Below are 14137 nucleotides of genomic sequence, written 5' to 3'. Positions count from 1 at the left end.
GACTGTGACAGAGACTGAAGTTATGTACTCCCAAGCCAATGAATGTCAGGAGCCACCAGAAGCTGAAACAGGCAAGGCAAGATTTTCTTCTAGGCACTTCAAAGGGAGTGCACTGCAGTCCCAACAACACCTTGAACTGGACTTCTGGCCTCCAGAAATAAGAAAAACAAATTCATGTTGTTGCAAGCCACCTTGTTTGTAGTAACTTGTTGCAGAAGCCCTAGGCATCAAATAATAGATACCAAGTTTTCAATGAATCTTACCTTGACCACCTTTTTAAAAATGTCTTCCCCTGTCTGCTGTGCCCCTGATACTTCCAGTTTTGCTTACCCTGCTCTATTTTTATGGCACATAGCACCTTCTAAAATCCTGTAAGTTTACATTTTCAAATATGTATTGTTTATTATCCATATCTTACTAAAAAATACAATCCATGGTGGCAAAGATTTTTGTATGCTTTGTTCACTGATGTATCCCAATTGCCTAAAACAGTATCTGGCACATGTTGGATACTTACAGATATTTGCTAATGACACTGCAGTCACAGGGCTTCCCTGGTGGCTCAGCAGTAAAGAATCTACCTGCCAGTGCAGATCCCACATCTCACAGAGCAACTAAACCCATGCACCACAACTATTGAACCTGTGCTCTAGAGCCTGGGAGCCACAGCTACTGAGACCATCTGCTACAGTTACTGAAGCCTGTGCATCCTACAGCCCGTGCTCCACAGCAAGAGAAGTCATTGCAATGAGAAGCCTGAGCACTACAACTAGAGAATGGACCCTGCTCGCACACTCGCTGCAACTAGAGAAAATCCAGCGCAGCAATGAAGACCCAGCATAGACAAAAGAAAGAAAGAAAAAGAAAACATAAAGCACAGTCATTCAGTGAGAAAACACAGAAAATGTTTAAAGAACAATGAGACACACAGTCTTGAGTTTACCAATGGATCCTAGTAATATAAACCCAGGAAATCAAACCGGGAGAGATCTAGATTAAAAAAGACAATACATTGAAACATTAAAAACCTACAGACATTTATTTTGTGTAGGAACATTGTGTGATCAGAGCCATGCTTCCTCAGGCATAATTGATGATTCCTTCCTAGTTGAGAAAGTCATCCTATAAAATTTCTGGCCTTTCATGGCTCTTTCACTCATTTCCATCAAGGAAGAGGTGGAACTTAGTTCATGGTGAAACTGATAAAAGGATAAACTAGAGTAGTTCAGAATATGCATTCCTCTTTTGAGAGACTACTCACAGGATGCATGTGATCTGCTCTCCAACACCATTAATTCTTAAGAGGTTCAGGTCCCTGCCTGGAAAAGCTTGTGAAAGTATAGCTAATCTAACTGACATAGGAACAGCTAAGGAACCTGCAAAGAATTCATGTTTTCTACTCCATTACACCATGACCTCACTAGACAGAGTTACCAAAATAGGCAAAGATCCTTTGTTCATTGGCATCAGATAACTCAAGGCAAATTTTCTCTAATTTGTGATTTTCATATTACATCACATTTGATGCAGAGTATAAAATTAAAAGGCACCCAAAAAAGAAAAAAAAAAGTGTTTGGAAGATGGAAGCAAAGCATCACTTTTAAAATTGAGAATTAATATTTTGTAAATGGCGTGCTGTGATTCATGGGGTTGCAAAGAGTCGGACACAACTGAGCGACTGAACTGAACTGAACTGAACTGAAACTGTACTTAGAGCCTTCAGGACACATTAGTTTTCTTGTAGTAAGTCAAAGCTACTACTTTTCAAAAGATAGAAGGAGAATACCTTCACCTAAATCTGTTTTATATCTTACTAGTTCTTTTAATCTGACCAATTATTTTGTGTCTTTTGACCTCAATTTCTTCATGTTTAACTTAGGATAAATTTTGGCTCATGTACTCCGTGCTAAATGACCTGTGTTCATGTGAATCTCCATATTTCCATAAGAAGGAATTTCTGCTATAATAACACTGCTAGGAGAAGGAAATGGCAACCCACTCCAGTATTCTTGCCTAGAGAATCCTGTGACGGAGGAGCCTGGTGGGCTGCTGTCCATAGGGTCGCACAGAGCTGGACACGACTGAAGCGAATTAGCATGCATGCATGCATTGGAGAAAGAAATGGCAACCTACTCCAATGTTCTCGACTGGAGAATCCCAGAGATGAGGGAGCCTGGTGGGCTGCCATCTATGGGGTCGCACAGAGTCGGACACGACTGAAGCGACTTAGCAGCAGCAGCAGCAGCAGTTTCTCTTCCACTCCTTCATCTACTTACCTAGTTGGGTTTTGAGTGAAAGAAGTGACCATGTTCTTCTCAATCCTTTGTTTGTTTGTTTGTTTGTTTTTGAATGTGGCCATATAAAGGATATACATATATATATGTCTATATATATACATATTTGTTTTTTTCTGCTACTCTATGTTGTAAGCTTAAGGAGCAAGCCCCAATGGGTAGAGGCCTCCACCCATTCCATGACTGGGAAATAAGTTTTTCTGATTAGAAAGTAAAGTATTAGCAAATGTACTGTGACCACACATATACCCTTTGTCCTCAATTCAGCCTTCATCAATAACAAAACTTAATTTTCCTTCCATCTCACTGATTTCTGTATTTATTTTCATATGGTTCCAAACTTTGGTAGGGAAGAGGTACATTATGAATGGCTTTCCTCGAAACTCTAACATCCTCTAAAAATGCAAATTAATACAATTATTATGTAATATCTTTGAGCTGTGCTTGCAAGTGATATCATGTGTATTTATTTTTGCTTGCTTTCTCTGCCACAAGTCTGGAATATCTTTATATTAAAGCATCAAATTTTCTACAACAATAGCAAATCAGAAAAGGGCAGAGGAAAGAAATGAGATTAAATACTCAGTAATGATATAGATTTGTAGTGCTTTGTAATTATGCTGTCCTTTACTGTATAATTCCTCAAAAATAAAAGTCTTCCTGTTCACACATTTAAATAGTTCTATTGGTTTCCGGGTATGTGTGTTTACAGTTTTCAATAAAAGAATCATTCCTTCTTATTTTTAGAAGAAAAAAAAGTTATCAAAAAGAGGTTTGTTTTTTCCATCATAACCCAGCTCTGCTTGACTCCTTCCACTCCTTACTTGCGGTCATTACAACCCTGTACCCATGGTAAAAGAAGAAATTCATCTATTATTTTCTTCTTCAGTCTCAAATGTCTAGAAGACATGTATCTTGAGCTTAATCACCAAATAGTATATCCGCCAAGTCTGGGTTATATGTTTATTTAAGAGAAAACTGTAGTTGTTTTAATAAGGTTATCATAGTCATACATTTTGTTTTTATGAGTTTTTATATAGCACCATTACTTGTAGGGTAATCTCATTGATATCATTATAATTTGTTTTATGTGTTAAGTATCATAGAGGCCTTGCCAACACTGCTATAGTTAAAGGTCTTCAGCGTCTTTTTCGATTCGAGCATATTCTCTGATTGAAAACACACAGGTTTTGCTCTCTGGTTTATGCCATTTGCTGTTGGAAATTTTAGCCCTTTTTCTTAGAAGTAGATAATATCCAATCTTCCAGAAACTCTGCCCATGAGAAATGACCCATGTTCTACATATGAACAACTCTGCAGCTTTTTACTTAGCCTGATATATATCACTTCTTTCGATTCCCATGTGCTAGCACAGTGCCTGTTTGTGACCCAAACTTTATTTCTGTTTCTCTAAATTTTCAATCTGTAACACTATTGCTTGGGTGCCTTTTTTTGTTTTCATTTAAAACTCACAGATTTTAAGTGTTCTTATTACTCGTATACCTTCGACCTGTGTTCTCTGTTTTCCTTAATTCCTTAATCTGAGATGTTCCTCAGAGAGGAAAAGTCTGGAGTTGTTATGACATCTTATTTCACTAGTGAGACTGTTTATAGGGAAGTAGTTGCAGTTATTCAAACAAGAATAACTTATTCATATGCTGTGTACTATAGCAGAGGTGACAACATCTGATAATGTATAAGAATCACTGGGGACAAACACATCATGACAGCTTATTTTGTTTTCTTAGGAATTATTCCATGCTCATTAGGTACGTTTCTTATATTTTGAATATTTTTTGATTTGTAGTACCATACAGAAACATACTTTTACGTGCTGAACATTCATGAATAAATGTACATGAATTATAGATAGCATCTAATCACCTAATTGTGTATTATTTGAACTTGAAAACTCTTCATATCTACAGCTAAAAAATGGAAAGAAGGAACGAAATTATACTGTAAGTATCATGGTCAATTACAGTCTCAAATAGCTAGTCTGCTTTTAAAATGACATTAAAAAGGGACCAAGAGAGAACTTTCAACTTAGGTTAAGATATAGAAAGTTATAGAGTGCAATCTTTCCAACCTAACAAAAGGCCAGTAAAATGACAAAATCATAGATTTTAAACCAAAAAGAATGCATTTGAATCAGTTTTAATGAGGTGGATGAAATTGGAGCCAATTATACAGAATGAAGTAAGCCAGAAAGAAAAACATCAATACAGTATACTAACGCATATATATGGAATTTAGAAAGATGGTAACCTGAACCCTGTATACGAGACTGCAAAAGAGACATAGGCATATAGAACAGTCTTTGGGACTCTGTGGGAGGGGGTGAAGGTGGGATGACTGGGGAGAACGGCATTGTAGCATGTATATTATCATAAGTGACCAGTCCAGGTTCGATGCATGATACAGGATGCTTGGGGCTGATGCACGGGGATGACATGGAGTGAGGATACGGGGAGGAGAGAGGATATGGGGAAGAGGGAGGTGGGAGAGGGGTTCAAGAAAGAGAACACATGTACACCCAGGGCGGATTCATGTCAATGTATGGCAAAACCAACCAATATATTAATGTAAGGTAATTTGCCTCCAATAAAATTAAAAAAAAAAAGAAAGCTGAAGAAAGAAAAATTAAAAGTCTACTGAGTGGTGAATTTTCTGGAAGAAAAACACAGCTGCTTTCAGCCAAACTTTTTACAAACTTGCGGTGACCACATGTGGACTGGTGCGATGGATTAGAATTGTTAAAAGTCAAGGAGTGAGTCTGCATCTACTTGCCAACTATTTCCCAAGACACTTCTCCAAACGCAAAGATCTAATATGCCAAAGGCTGGGGCAGGGCAAGAATTCTGAAAGAAACTTCCTTTTGGAATTTGTAGGGCCTTCCCCTAGTGTAAGTCAGTAAAGGTTGCAGAGGAGAGCAGAGGGAAATCCCTCTGGGGCACACTCAGAAGCTTTATCAAGAGAAGTCACTGACTGCGAAAAATTCATGAAAAGGTCAAAGAACCAAAAAAAAAAAAAATTCCTCCAAGACACTTTGAACTTTGACCCAGGGCAATGCAGAGGTTATCCAGAGGTTAGTACAGGAAAGCTGAGCAGAGAGAGTACTCCCAAGGTACAGAAAGCCAAGAGTAAAACTGGATGGAAGAAAGAACTCACCAGTGACTAACAAAGCAAGCAGCTGGATGTAGAGGAGACAGAGATCACCCACAATTTGAAAAGCTAGTAGGAAGACTCTAAAGCATAAAGAAATCTCTGGAGTTTCTCAGTCGCTTGAAGCTAGTGGTGATTTGCTATTAACTAAAGTTGTAGCAAAGCCTAAATCCAACTCAATTATTTGATTAGATTGAAAATACTGGACACACCAGCAGCCTGACAGAAGGGAACATGTCTTTTTCTGGGAAATAGACATTGTTTACTTCAGCCTCTAGTATTCTTTTATACCCAATGTGAAGAATATAACTAAAAGTAATGAGACACAAATCAAGAAAACATCACCTACAATTAACAGAGGACACAATAGAAGTAAATTTAGAAATAGAACAGATGTTGGAATTATGAAACAGTGATTTTAAAACTTATATTTCTATATTTCAGTATGCTAAAGAATGATGGGGGAAAGGTGGAAAATAAGCATAAACATTTGGGGCTTTGAGCAGAGAGAAAAAAAAAAACACAGAAGAATCAAATAGAAATATAAAGGACATTATCAGAAATAAGGCTTCTCTGGTAACTCAGTCAGTAAAGAATCTGCCTGCAGTGCCAGAGACCCGGGTCCAATCCCTGGGTTAGGAAAATCCCCTGGAGAAGGAAATACCACACCACTCCTGTATTCTTGCCTAGAAATTCCCATGGACAGAGGAGCCAGACAGGCTACAGTCCATGGATTGCAAGAGTTGGACACGACTTAGTGACTCAGCCACCTAGCAGAAATAAACAAAATATTCAGTGGGCTTAACACAAGACTAGAAACAACAGTGAAAATAATCACTGAACTTGAACATCAGGAGAAATTATTCAAACTGCAATACAAAAGGAAAATATAAATGTAAAAGCAGAACCAAGTGTACAAGATCTGAGGAGCAATATTAAAATAGTAAATGATTTAACAGATGAATGATTCAAATCCTAGCTAAAAAGAAAGGAGAAAATGGAGTAGATGAATATTTGATTGAGAAAGAAATTACTGAGAATTTTTAGTAATTAAGGACATCAACTCTAGGGTCCAAAAAAGCAAAGTAAACACTAAGCCAGAAAATTTAAAGAAAACCACACTTAGGCACTCCATCAAAATTCTGAAAGAAACAGAAAAAATAAATAGATCAACCAAAGGAGGAAACTAAATACATTTCATACCAAGAAACAAGAAGAAAGCTAATATGGTAGAGACTAATGCTGCAGTTCATAGGGTTGCAAAGAGTCGGACATGACTGAGCGACTGAACTGAACTGAACTGAATGACTCTCAACAAACACACACAATGTCTTAATCCCAAAACCCATGAATGTTACCTTGTGGGGCAAAAAAAAAAAAAAACAAAAACTTTACATGTGTGATTAAGTGAAAATCTCGAGATGGGGAAATTTTCTTGGATTATTTTATGGCCGCAATATAATCACAAGGGACTATAAGTAAAGGAAGAGGGTCAAAGTCATACAAAATTACTCAAAGAAAGCAGAGGGAAAAAAGAGATAGAAAGATGCTATATTTCTGGATTTTGACTCATTATTTCCTTGGGAATATTTTCAGAAATAATGCCTATGATCTGTGATTTTTATTTTGTCTCGTCAAAATTTAACTCTGTTATTTCACTAATACTTTGTGGGTTGTTACACCTGATAAACCTGTAAAGTCTCTAAACTTTTACAAAGTGTTGTCTTCAATCCACTCTTTTGTAAACGCAAAAGATCATTCTCCAGCATTTTTTTCCATTTTTCTTATTAGAATCAATCACTAAAGTCTTTTGTCTTTGTTGGTCTAATATCACCTCAATCAGAGCTATATTCTGAAGAACTATCATCTTCTGAGACACTAGTATATATGTCACAGAGACAGAGACAATCAAGAAAATTTTATCTGCATAAAATTCACCAAAAAATTCTTCACTCAAAAGTTTGTGATGCATCAATTTTTTTTAAATTTACATTTTTAATGTATATACAAGTTTGGAACAAAAAACTAATAGAAAAAAATGTGGATGTTAACAACAGTCATAATGGTATAATGAACCCTTGATCAATTTTAAGTTCTCACAACCTCTCTCAGTGATGTTAATTGTATCACTTTCTAAAAGCATATTGATACATCTCTGGTCAATAATGTTCAGGTAACAAAAGATGTATCAATATGACTCCCAGTCAATAATGTGTTAAGATGGGAGATAGGGCTTCCAAGGAATACAGATCAAAGAATGGTGACCTTTACAAACTAGAAAAGTAAAAGATCATCCCCTAGAGCTTCTAGAAGCAACTCCGACAGCCCATATTGAGACCTCTAATCCCAAAGCCAAAATGATAAATTTATATTGTTTTCAGACACTAAGTGTATTTTGTTTCAGCAACAAGAGAAAACTAATACAACATTTGGCAAGGTCCTATAATACAAGATTAATATATTATAAATGAGCTATATTTATATATATTAGTAATGGACAATTAGGGAATAACTTTTTTTCAAAGACTACTAAAACAGGCCTATAAAAAATTCAAATACTTAAAAACAAATCTAATAGAATATGCACATGACTAAAAACTAAATAGCATTGCTGAGCTTGAATGATAATCTCTTAGAAGAAATATAGAAGAACATTTTTACAAACCTGAGCTAGGCAAAGATATGTTAAAGAAGTCATAAAAGCACTGACTATAAAATTTTTTTAATTTAGAAAACCTTAAAAATTTTTAGGGCAAACTGGAAACTCAAGTGAAGTTCTATGTTGTAATCTTGAGGCAGATTTTCTTCTCCAGGAAATCTCAGTTTTCACTTTTAAAGTCTTCAACTGATTGGATGAGACATACCCACATTATCCAGGATAATCTTCTTTACTTAAAGTCAACTAATTGTAGTTGTTTACCGTATTTGTTCATTACCACACAGATATACACAGGAACATATTTTTATTCACAAACATAAAAACTTAGATTAGTGATTGACTATAGGAACTGAACTGAACTGAACTGATAGTCTATTCAAGTTGACATACAAAATTAACCAGTAGACACCATAATGAAAATTAATAATCAAGCCCTAGCTTGGCGGAAAGTGACATAGAACTTTTTTCTAAGAACTCATTTTAAAACTATAAAAAGAATTACTTTAAATCAAGAACAAAAGAGAAACAATGCAATCAGTTCAGTTCAGTTCAGTCGCTCAGTCGTGTCCGACTCTTTGCGACCCCATGAATCACAGCACGCCAGGCCTCCCTGTCCATCACCAACTCCCGGAGTTCACTCAAACTCATGTCCATCGAGTCAGTGATGCCATCCAGCCATCTCACTCTCTGTTGTCCCTGTCTCCTCCCACCCCCAATCCCTCCCAGCATCAGAATCTTTTCCAGTGAGTCAACTCGTCGCATGAGGTGGCCAAAATATTGGAGTTTCAGCTTCAGCATCAGTCCTTCCAATGAACATCCAGGATTGATCTCCTTTAGAATGGACTGGTTGGATCTCCTTGCAGTCCAAGGGATTCTCTAAGATAGGCAAAAAACAGATGCTTTACAATAGATTTCTTTATAATTAAAAAGCAAATAAAATGCTACTCAACATTATTTGTTATAAGGAAAATACATACTGAAATTACAGTGCGAAACCATTGCATACTCATTAGAAAAGCAAAGGTCAAAAAAGCTGGCGATGCCAACAGCTGGTGAGAATGTGAGACAACTAAAACTCCCCTACACTGCTCGTGGAAGTCAAGCTTGGTAAAATCACTTGGAGAGCTGTTAGGCAGTTTTATAAAATTAAGTATACACTCATAAAAACTGGCAAAATAACTTCTATGTTAATCCCCCCCAAAAATGAAATAATAAGTCCAAAAATTTGTGCAAGAATGTCCATGGCAGCCTCATTCAAAATAGTCAGTAGCTAGAAAGACCCAAGGAGAAGGCAATGGCAAGCCACTCCAGTACTATTGCCTGGAAAATCCCATGGATGGAGGAGCCTGGTAGGCTGCAGTCCGTGAGGTCGCTAAGGGTCGGACACGACTGAGCGACTTCACTTTCACTTTTCACTTTCACACATCGGAGAAGGAAATGGCAAGCCACTCCAGTGTTCTTGCCTGGAGAATCCCAGGGACGGGGAGCCTGGTGGGCTTCCGTCTGTAGGGTCACACAGAGTCGGACATGACTGAAGTGACTTAGCAGCAGCAGCAGCAGCAGAAAGACACAAATGTCCATCTACAGGAAAAGTGGATAATACTCTGTCATGTGGAAGATTACTAAGCAATATAAAACAATGTACTATTGATATATACAACAAAATAGATGACTCTCCCATCATGAACAGGAAGAGAGTCTGGGGGAGAATGGACCCATGCAAAAGTATGGTTGAATCCCTTTGCTATTGACTTGAAACTATAACAACATTGCCAATCAGCTATTGTTGTTCAGTCACTAGGTCGTATCCAACAATTTACAGCTTCATGAACTGCAGCATGCCAGGCTTCCCTGCCCTTCACTATTTGCCAGAGTTTGCTCAAATTCATATCCATTGAGTCAGTGATGCCATCCAACCGTCTCATCCTCTGTTGCCCCCTACTCCTCTTGCCTTTAATCTTTCCCAGCATCGGAGCCTTTTCCAATGAGTCGGCTCTTTGCATCAGGTGGCCAAGGGATTGGAGCTCCAGCTTCACCACCAGTCCTTCCAATAAATATTCAGGGCTGATTTCCTTGCTGTCCAAGGGATTCTCAAGTGTCTTGTCCAGCACCACAGTTCGGAAGCATCAATTCTTTGGCACTCAATTTTCTTTATAGTCCAACTCTCACATCCATCCATGATTACTGGAGAAGTCCTGTCTTCCACTAGACAGATCTTTGTTGGCAAAGTGATGTCTCTGCTTTTTAATACACTGTCTAGGTTTATCATAGATATTCTTCCAAGGAGCAAGTGTATTTTAATTTTGTAGCTGCAGTCACCATCTGCATTGACTTTGGAGCCAAAGAAAATGAAATCTGACACTGTTTCTACATTTTCCCATCTACTTGCCATGAAGTTATAGGGCCGGATGCCATGATCTTCATTTTTTGAATGTTGAGTTTTAAATCAGCCTTTTTATTCTCCTCTTTCACCTTCATCAAGAGGGTCTTTAGTTCCTCTTCACTTTCTGCCATTTAAGTGGTATTATCTGCATATCTGAGGTTTTTGACATTTCTCCTGACAATCTTGATTCCAGCTTGTGATTCATCCAGCCTGGCAATTTGCATGATGTACTCTGCCTATACATTAAATAAGCAGGATGACAATCCTCCTTTCCCAATTGTGAAACAGTTTGTTCTTCCATGTCCAGTTCTAACTGTTGCTTCTTGACATGCATACAGGTTTCTCAGGAGGCAGGTAATGTGGTCTGGTATTCTCATCTCATTAAGAATATTCCACAGCTTGTTGTGAGCCAGACAGTCAAAGGCTTTGTTGTAGGCAATGAAGCAGAAGTAGATTTTATTTTTTTTAATTTGTGTGCTTTTTTTATTTTTCTATGATAATCAGCTGTATTCCAATATATGTTTTTTTTAAAAAAGACAAGCTTATTATTTTATATTGGAATCAGCTATACTACAATATAAAGTAAAAAGTTTAAAAAAATGAGTGAAAGAAACCAGATATAGAATACATACCGAATGATTAAATTTATATGATGTCTAAGAATAAGCAAAATTAATTTTCAGTGATATAACCCAAAGGAATAACAGGAATGAACTGTTTAGGAGAGTCATGAAGGAATATCCTAGAGTGAATGAAATTTACTGTGTCTTATTTGGGTGCCAGTTACAATTATCAAATATATAACTGTCAAAATGCATCAGCCTGAAGTTTTTAAGGCCTCTGTAATTTATTGTTTAAGAATTAACCCTCAGTGAAAAATAAGAATAAAACATGAGGTACAATAGCTTCTTGAAGAGACATTTTACTGCTACTGCTTTATAGAGGCAGTTTCCAAAACCTTGGATTAGAAAGAAAGTGATACTCTAAAGAGTGCTCTTTTTTTCCCCAGAGAAAATGGCATGCTGCTTGATATCATTCATTTACCTCTAGAGAGAGAGAGTGGAATAAAAATAGTAGATTTGCTTTTCTCTGAAACAAAACAGATCAAGTCTAATCAATTTGTGTTCATTGTATGTGAAGAGATAAAGGCTTGACACACAGAATCAGTCTCATTAAATTTTTGCTTAAACTATAATACTGGTCTATATTTCAAAGGGGAGTTAATTGAAAGTGAAAATATTTGGGGTTTGAGTTCTTTTTTTTTTAATATATCATGTTAGTCCTATCTGAAATATATAGTATCTGTAACTCAGATATGAAAGCAAGAAAAAGCTTGCTAAACACACATGGATACCAAGGGAATGGTTTCCTTAGCAATGATACCCACATGGACTAAGCACCCAGCTCAAATTTATGAGAGCAGCCACACAAAGACAGAGTGCTAAATTGCCTAGATTATTACCTGTAGACTACATGTAGAATTTTACTAATGTATCATGAAATGTTTCACACTACAAAGTTCTTTCTTTGAAAGAACTTATATAGTACCATTGAGCATGCATGTCTCGTACTGCTGCTACTGCTGCTGCTAAGTCACTTCAGTAGTGTCCGACTCTGTGTGACCCCATAGACGGAAGCCCACCAGGCTCCCCCGTCCCTGGGATTCTCCAGGCAAGAACACTGGAGTGGGTTGCCATTTCCTTTTCCAATGTGTGAAAGTGAAAAGTGAAAGTGAAGTTGTTCAGTTGTGTCCGACCCCTAGTGACCCCACAGACTGCAGCCTACCAGGCTCCTCCATCCATGGGATTCTCCAGGCAAGAGTACTGGAGTGGCTTGCCATTGCTTTTTCCAATGTCTCTTACTACACATACATAAATACATATATATTTATGTATATATGTATATTTCTGTATGATTAATACTATAACATCTGGCATTTTGAGGAACTGAATTTGCTGGAATGTTCTACATCATTTTTCAATGATGACAATAGCAAATCTTTTGACAGAGACTGAAGAAAAAATAATAATATAGATGCTTACTTTGGAAGATATTTTCTAGGGAGAGGGTTTTAAGCAAAGATATATTACTTGAATCCTAGAGCTGAAAAAAATTAGGGTCATACGGTTCATCTTCTATACCCAAACTAGAACTCTCTCTACTACATTGACTAATGACCAACCTGTCTCTGCTTGAATTCTTTCAGCAACAGGGAAGTTTCTACTTTGGAAGTCAGCCCAATCAGATTCCTCTCTTGAGAAAAATTAATGTAGAGTTGCAAATACTGATTTCTTAAAAGCTCTGGAGTTGAAAACTAGAGATTCAAATAAAATTGGGAGAAAGAAAAGCGAGACAATGTAAAGCAGAGGAAGCCAAGTTATCAAAAAGGATAATGACAGAGGTGAAAAGAAACAGGAAGCCATGTAGTACTTGCCACAGTTGTCTTGCTTTCTGCCTCTTTCTCTCTATGTACTCATCCAAGCATTTTGCAGTCGTCTGTGCTTGGGTTTAAGTATCTCAAAACATGTGCCACTTTGAGGGACAGATGGAAACTGATCTAAACAAATAATCAGCATTGTCTGAAATGGCAATTACAGAGGTCCCATGTGATCTCACCACTCCAGTACCAGTATTGGTCATCTCTTCTTGGTGTACAGAGAGATGTTTGGGTTCTCAGAAGATGCAGCCTCAGCAAGAAGAAGCTGAGGAAATTAAGACTGTAACAGTTTGCTAAGACCACTGGAAGATGGATCCATTTTGCCAATATAAAGTATTGCTGTTAAAACAAGAGTCTTTTAAGCTAAAAGTAACCAAAACTTTCTTGCATAAGTGACCAATGGTTGTAGAATATTATTTCAGTTCTATGAAATCATAAGCGGAGGAAAAAAGTAAAGATTTTAACAAGGGGAACTGGTCAAAAATACAATAATCACAAATTTGAAACACTTTTCTTTACCATTTTCCATGAAAATATGTTCACTTCCATCTGTACAAATTCAGGTAAATTCACTGTTTTTATTATGAAAACACTGTGCATTAGTTTGAAAGGTGAGTTTTTTCTTAATCTTCTTTGTTACTCATTTTTGACAGTTTTACGGTACTTCTTCCTTTTGGTTTTATTTTCTGGATACACTTATTTTCTTCCATAAAAAGTATACACCTTCACAATTGTAAGCATTTTTTCAGGTTTCATCTCTAGGGAAAGAAGTTTATCTCAAAAGTCGCCTATTGCTGACTTAGAAATCCAATTCCATCATATCTATGGATAAGAGTGCCTCAGAGTATTATTAAATGATGTGGAATAGATGGATAAGCTTCAGGTATTTACCAGAAAATCGGAGTATAATTCCTTCCCCCAGAAAAGAAACTTAGCAATTATATTTTTTTAAAAAGTTTTGTTAATCCTTATAGAGTGCCAAAAAAGAAAAATATAAAAAATCAAATGTCTGAAACATGCTGATTATTCTAGTTAGAGCTACATATCAAGACCATTTAGAGAATAAAAGTATTTATTGTCTTCCAAATTTAAAATAAATTCTTAATTTAAAAGAAAATAGGAAGCTGAGCAAAAAATTCAGTTCTTAAAAGATTTAAAAAGTCTTCCATTTTAGTAGCCTTTTAAATACATGTCCTACT

Source organism: Moschus berezovskii, chromosome 4 (assembly GCF_049115385.1).
Source record: "Moschus berezovskii isolate FMDL1 chromosome 4, NW_MosBer_1.0, whole genome shotgun sequence".
Classification (NCBI taxonomy): Eukaryota; Metazoa; Chordata; class Mammalia; order Artiodactyla; family Moschidae; genus Moschus; species Moschus berezovskii.
Note: the sequence above shows the minus strand (reverse complement) of the source record.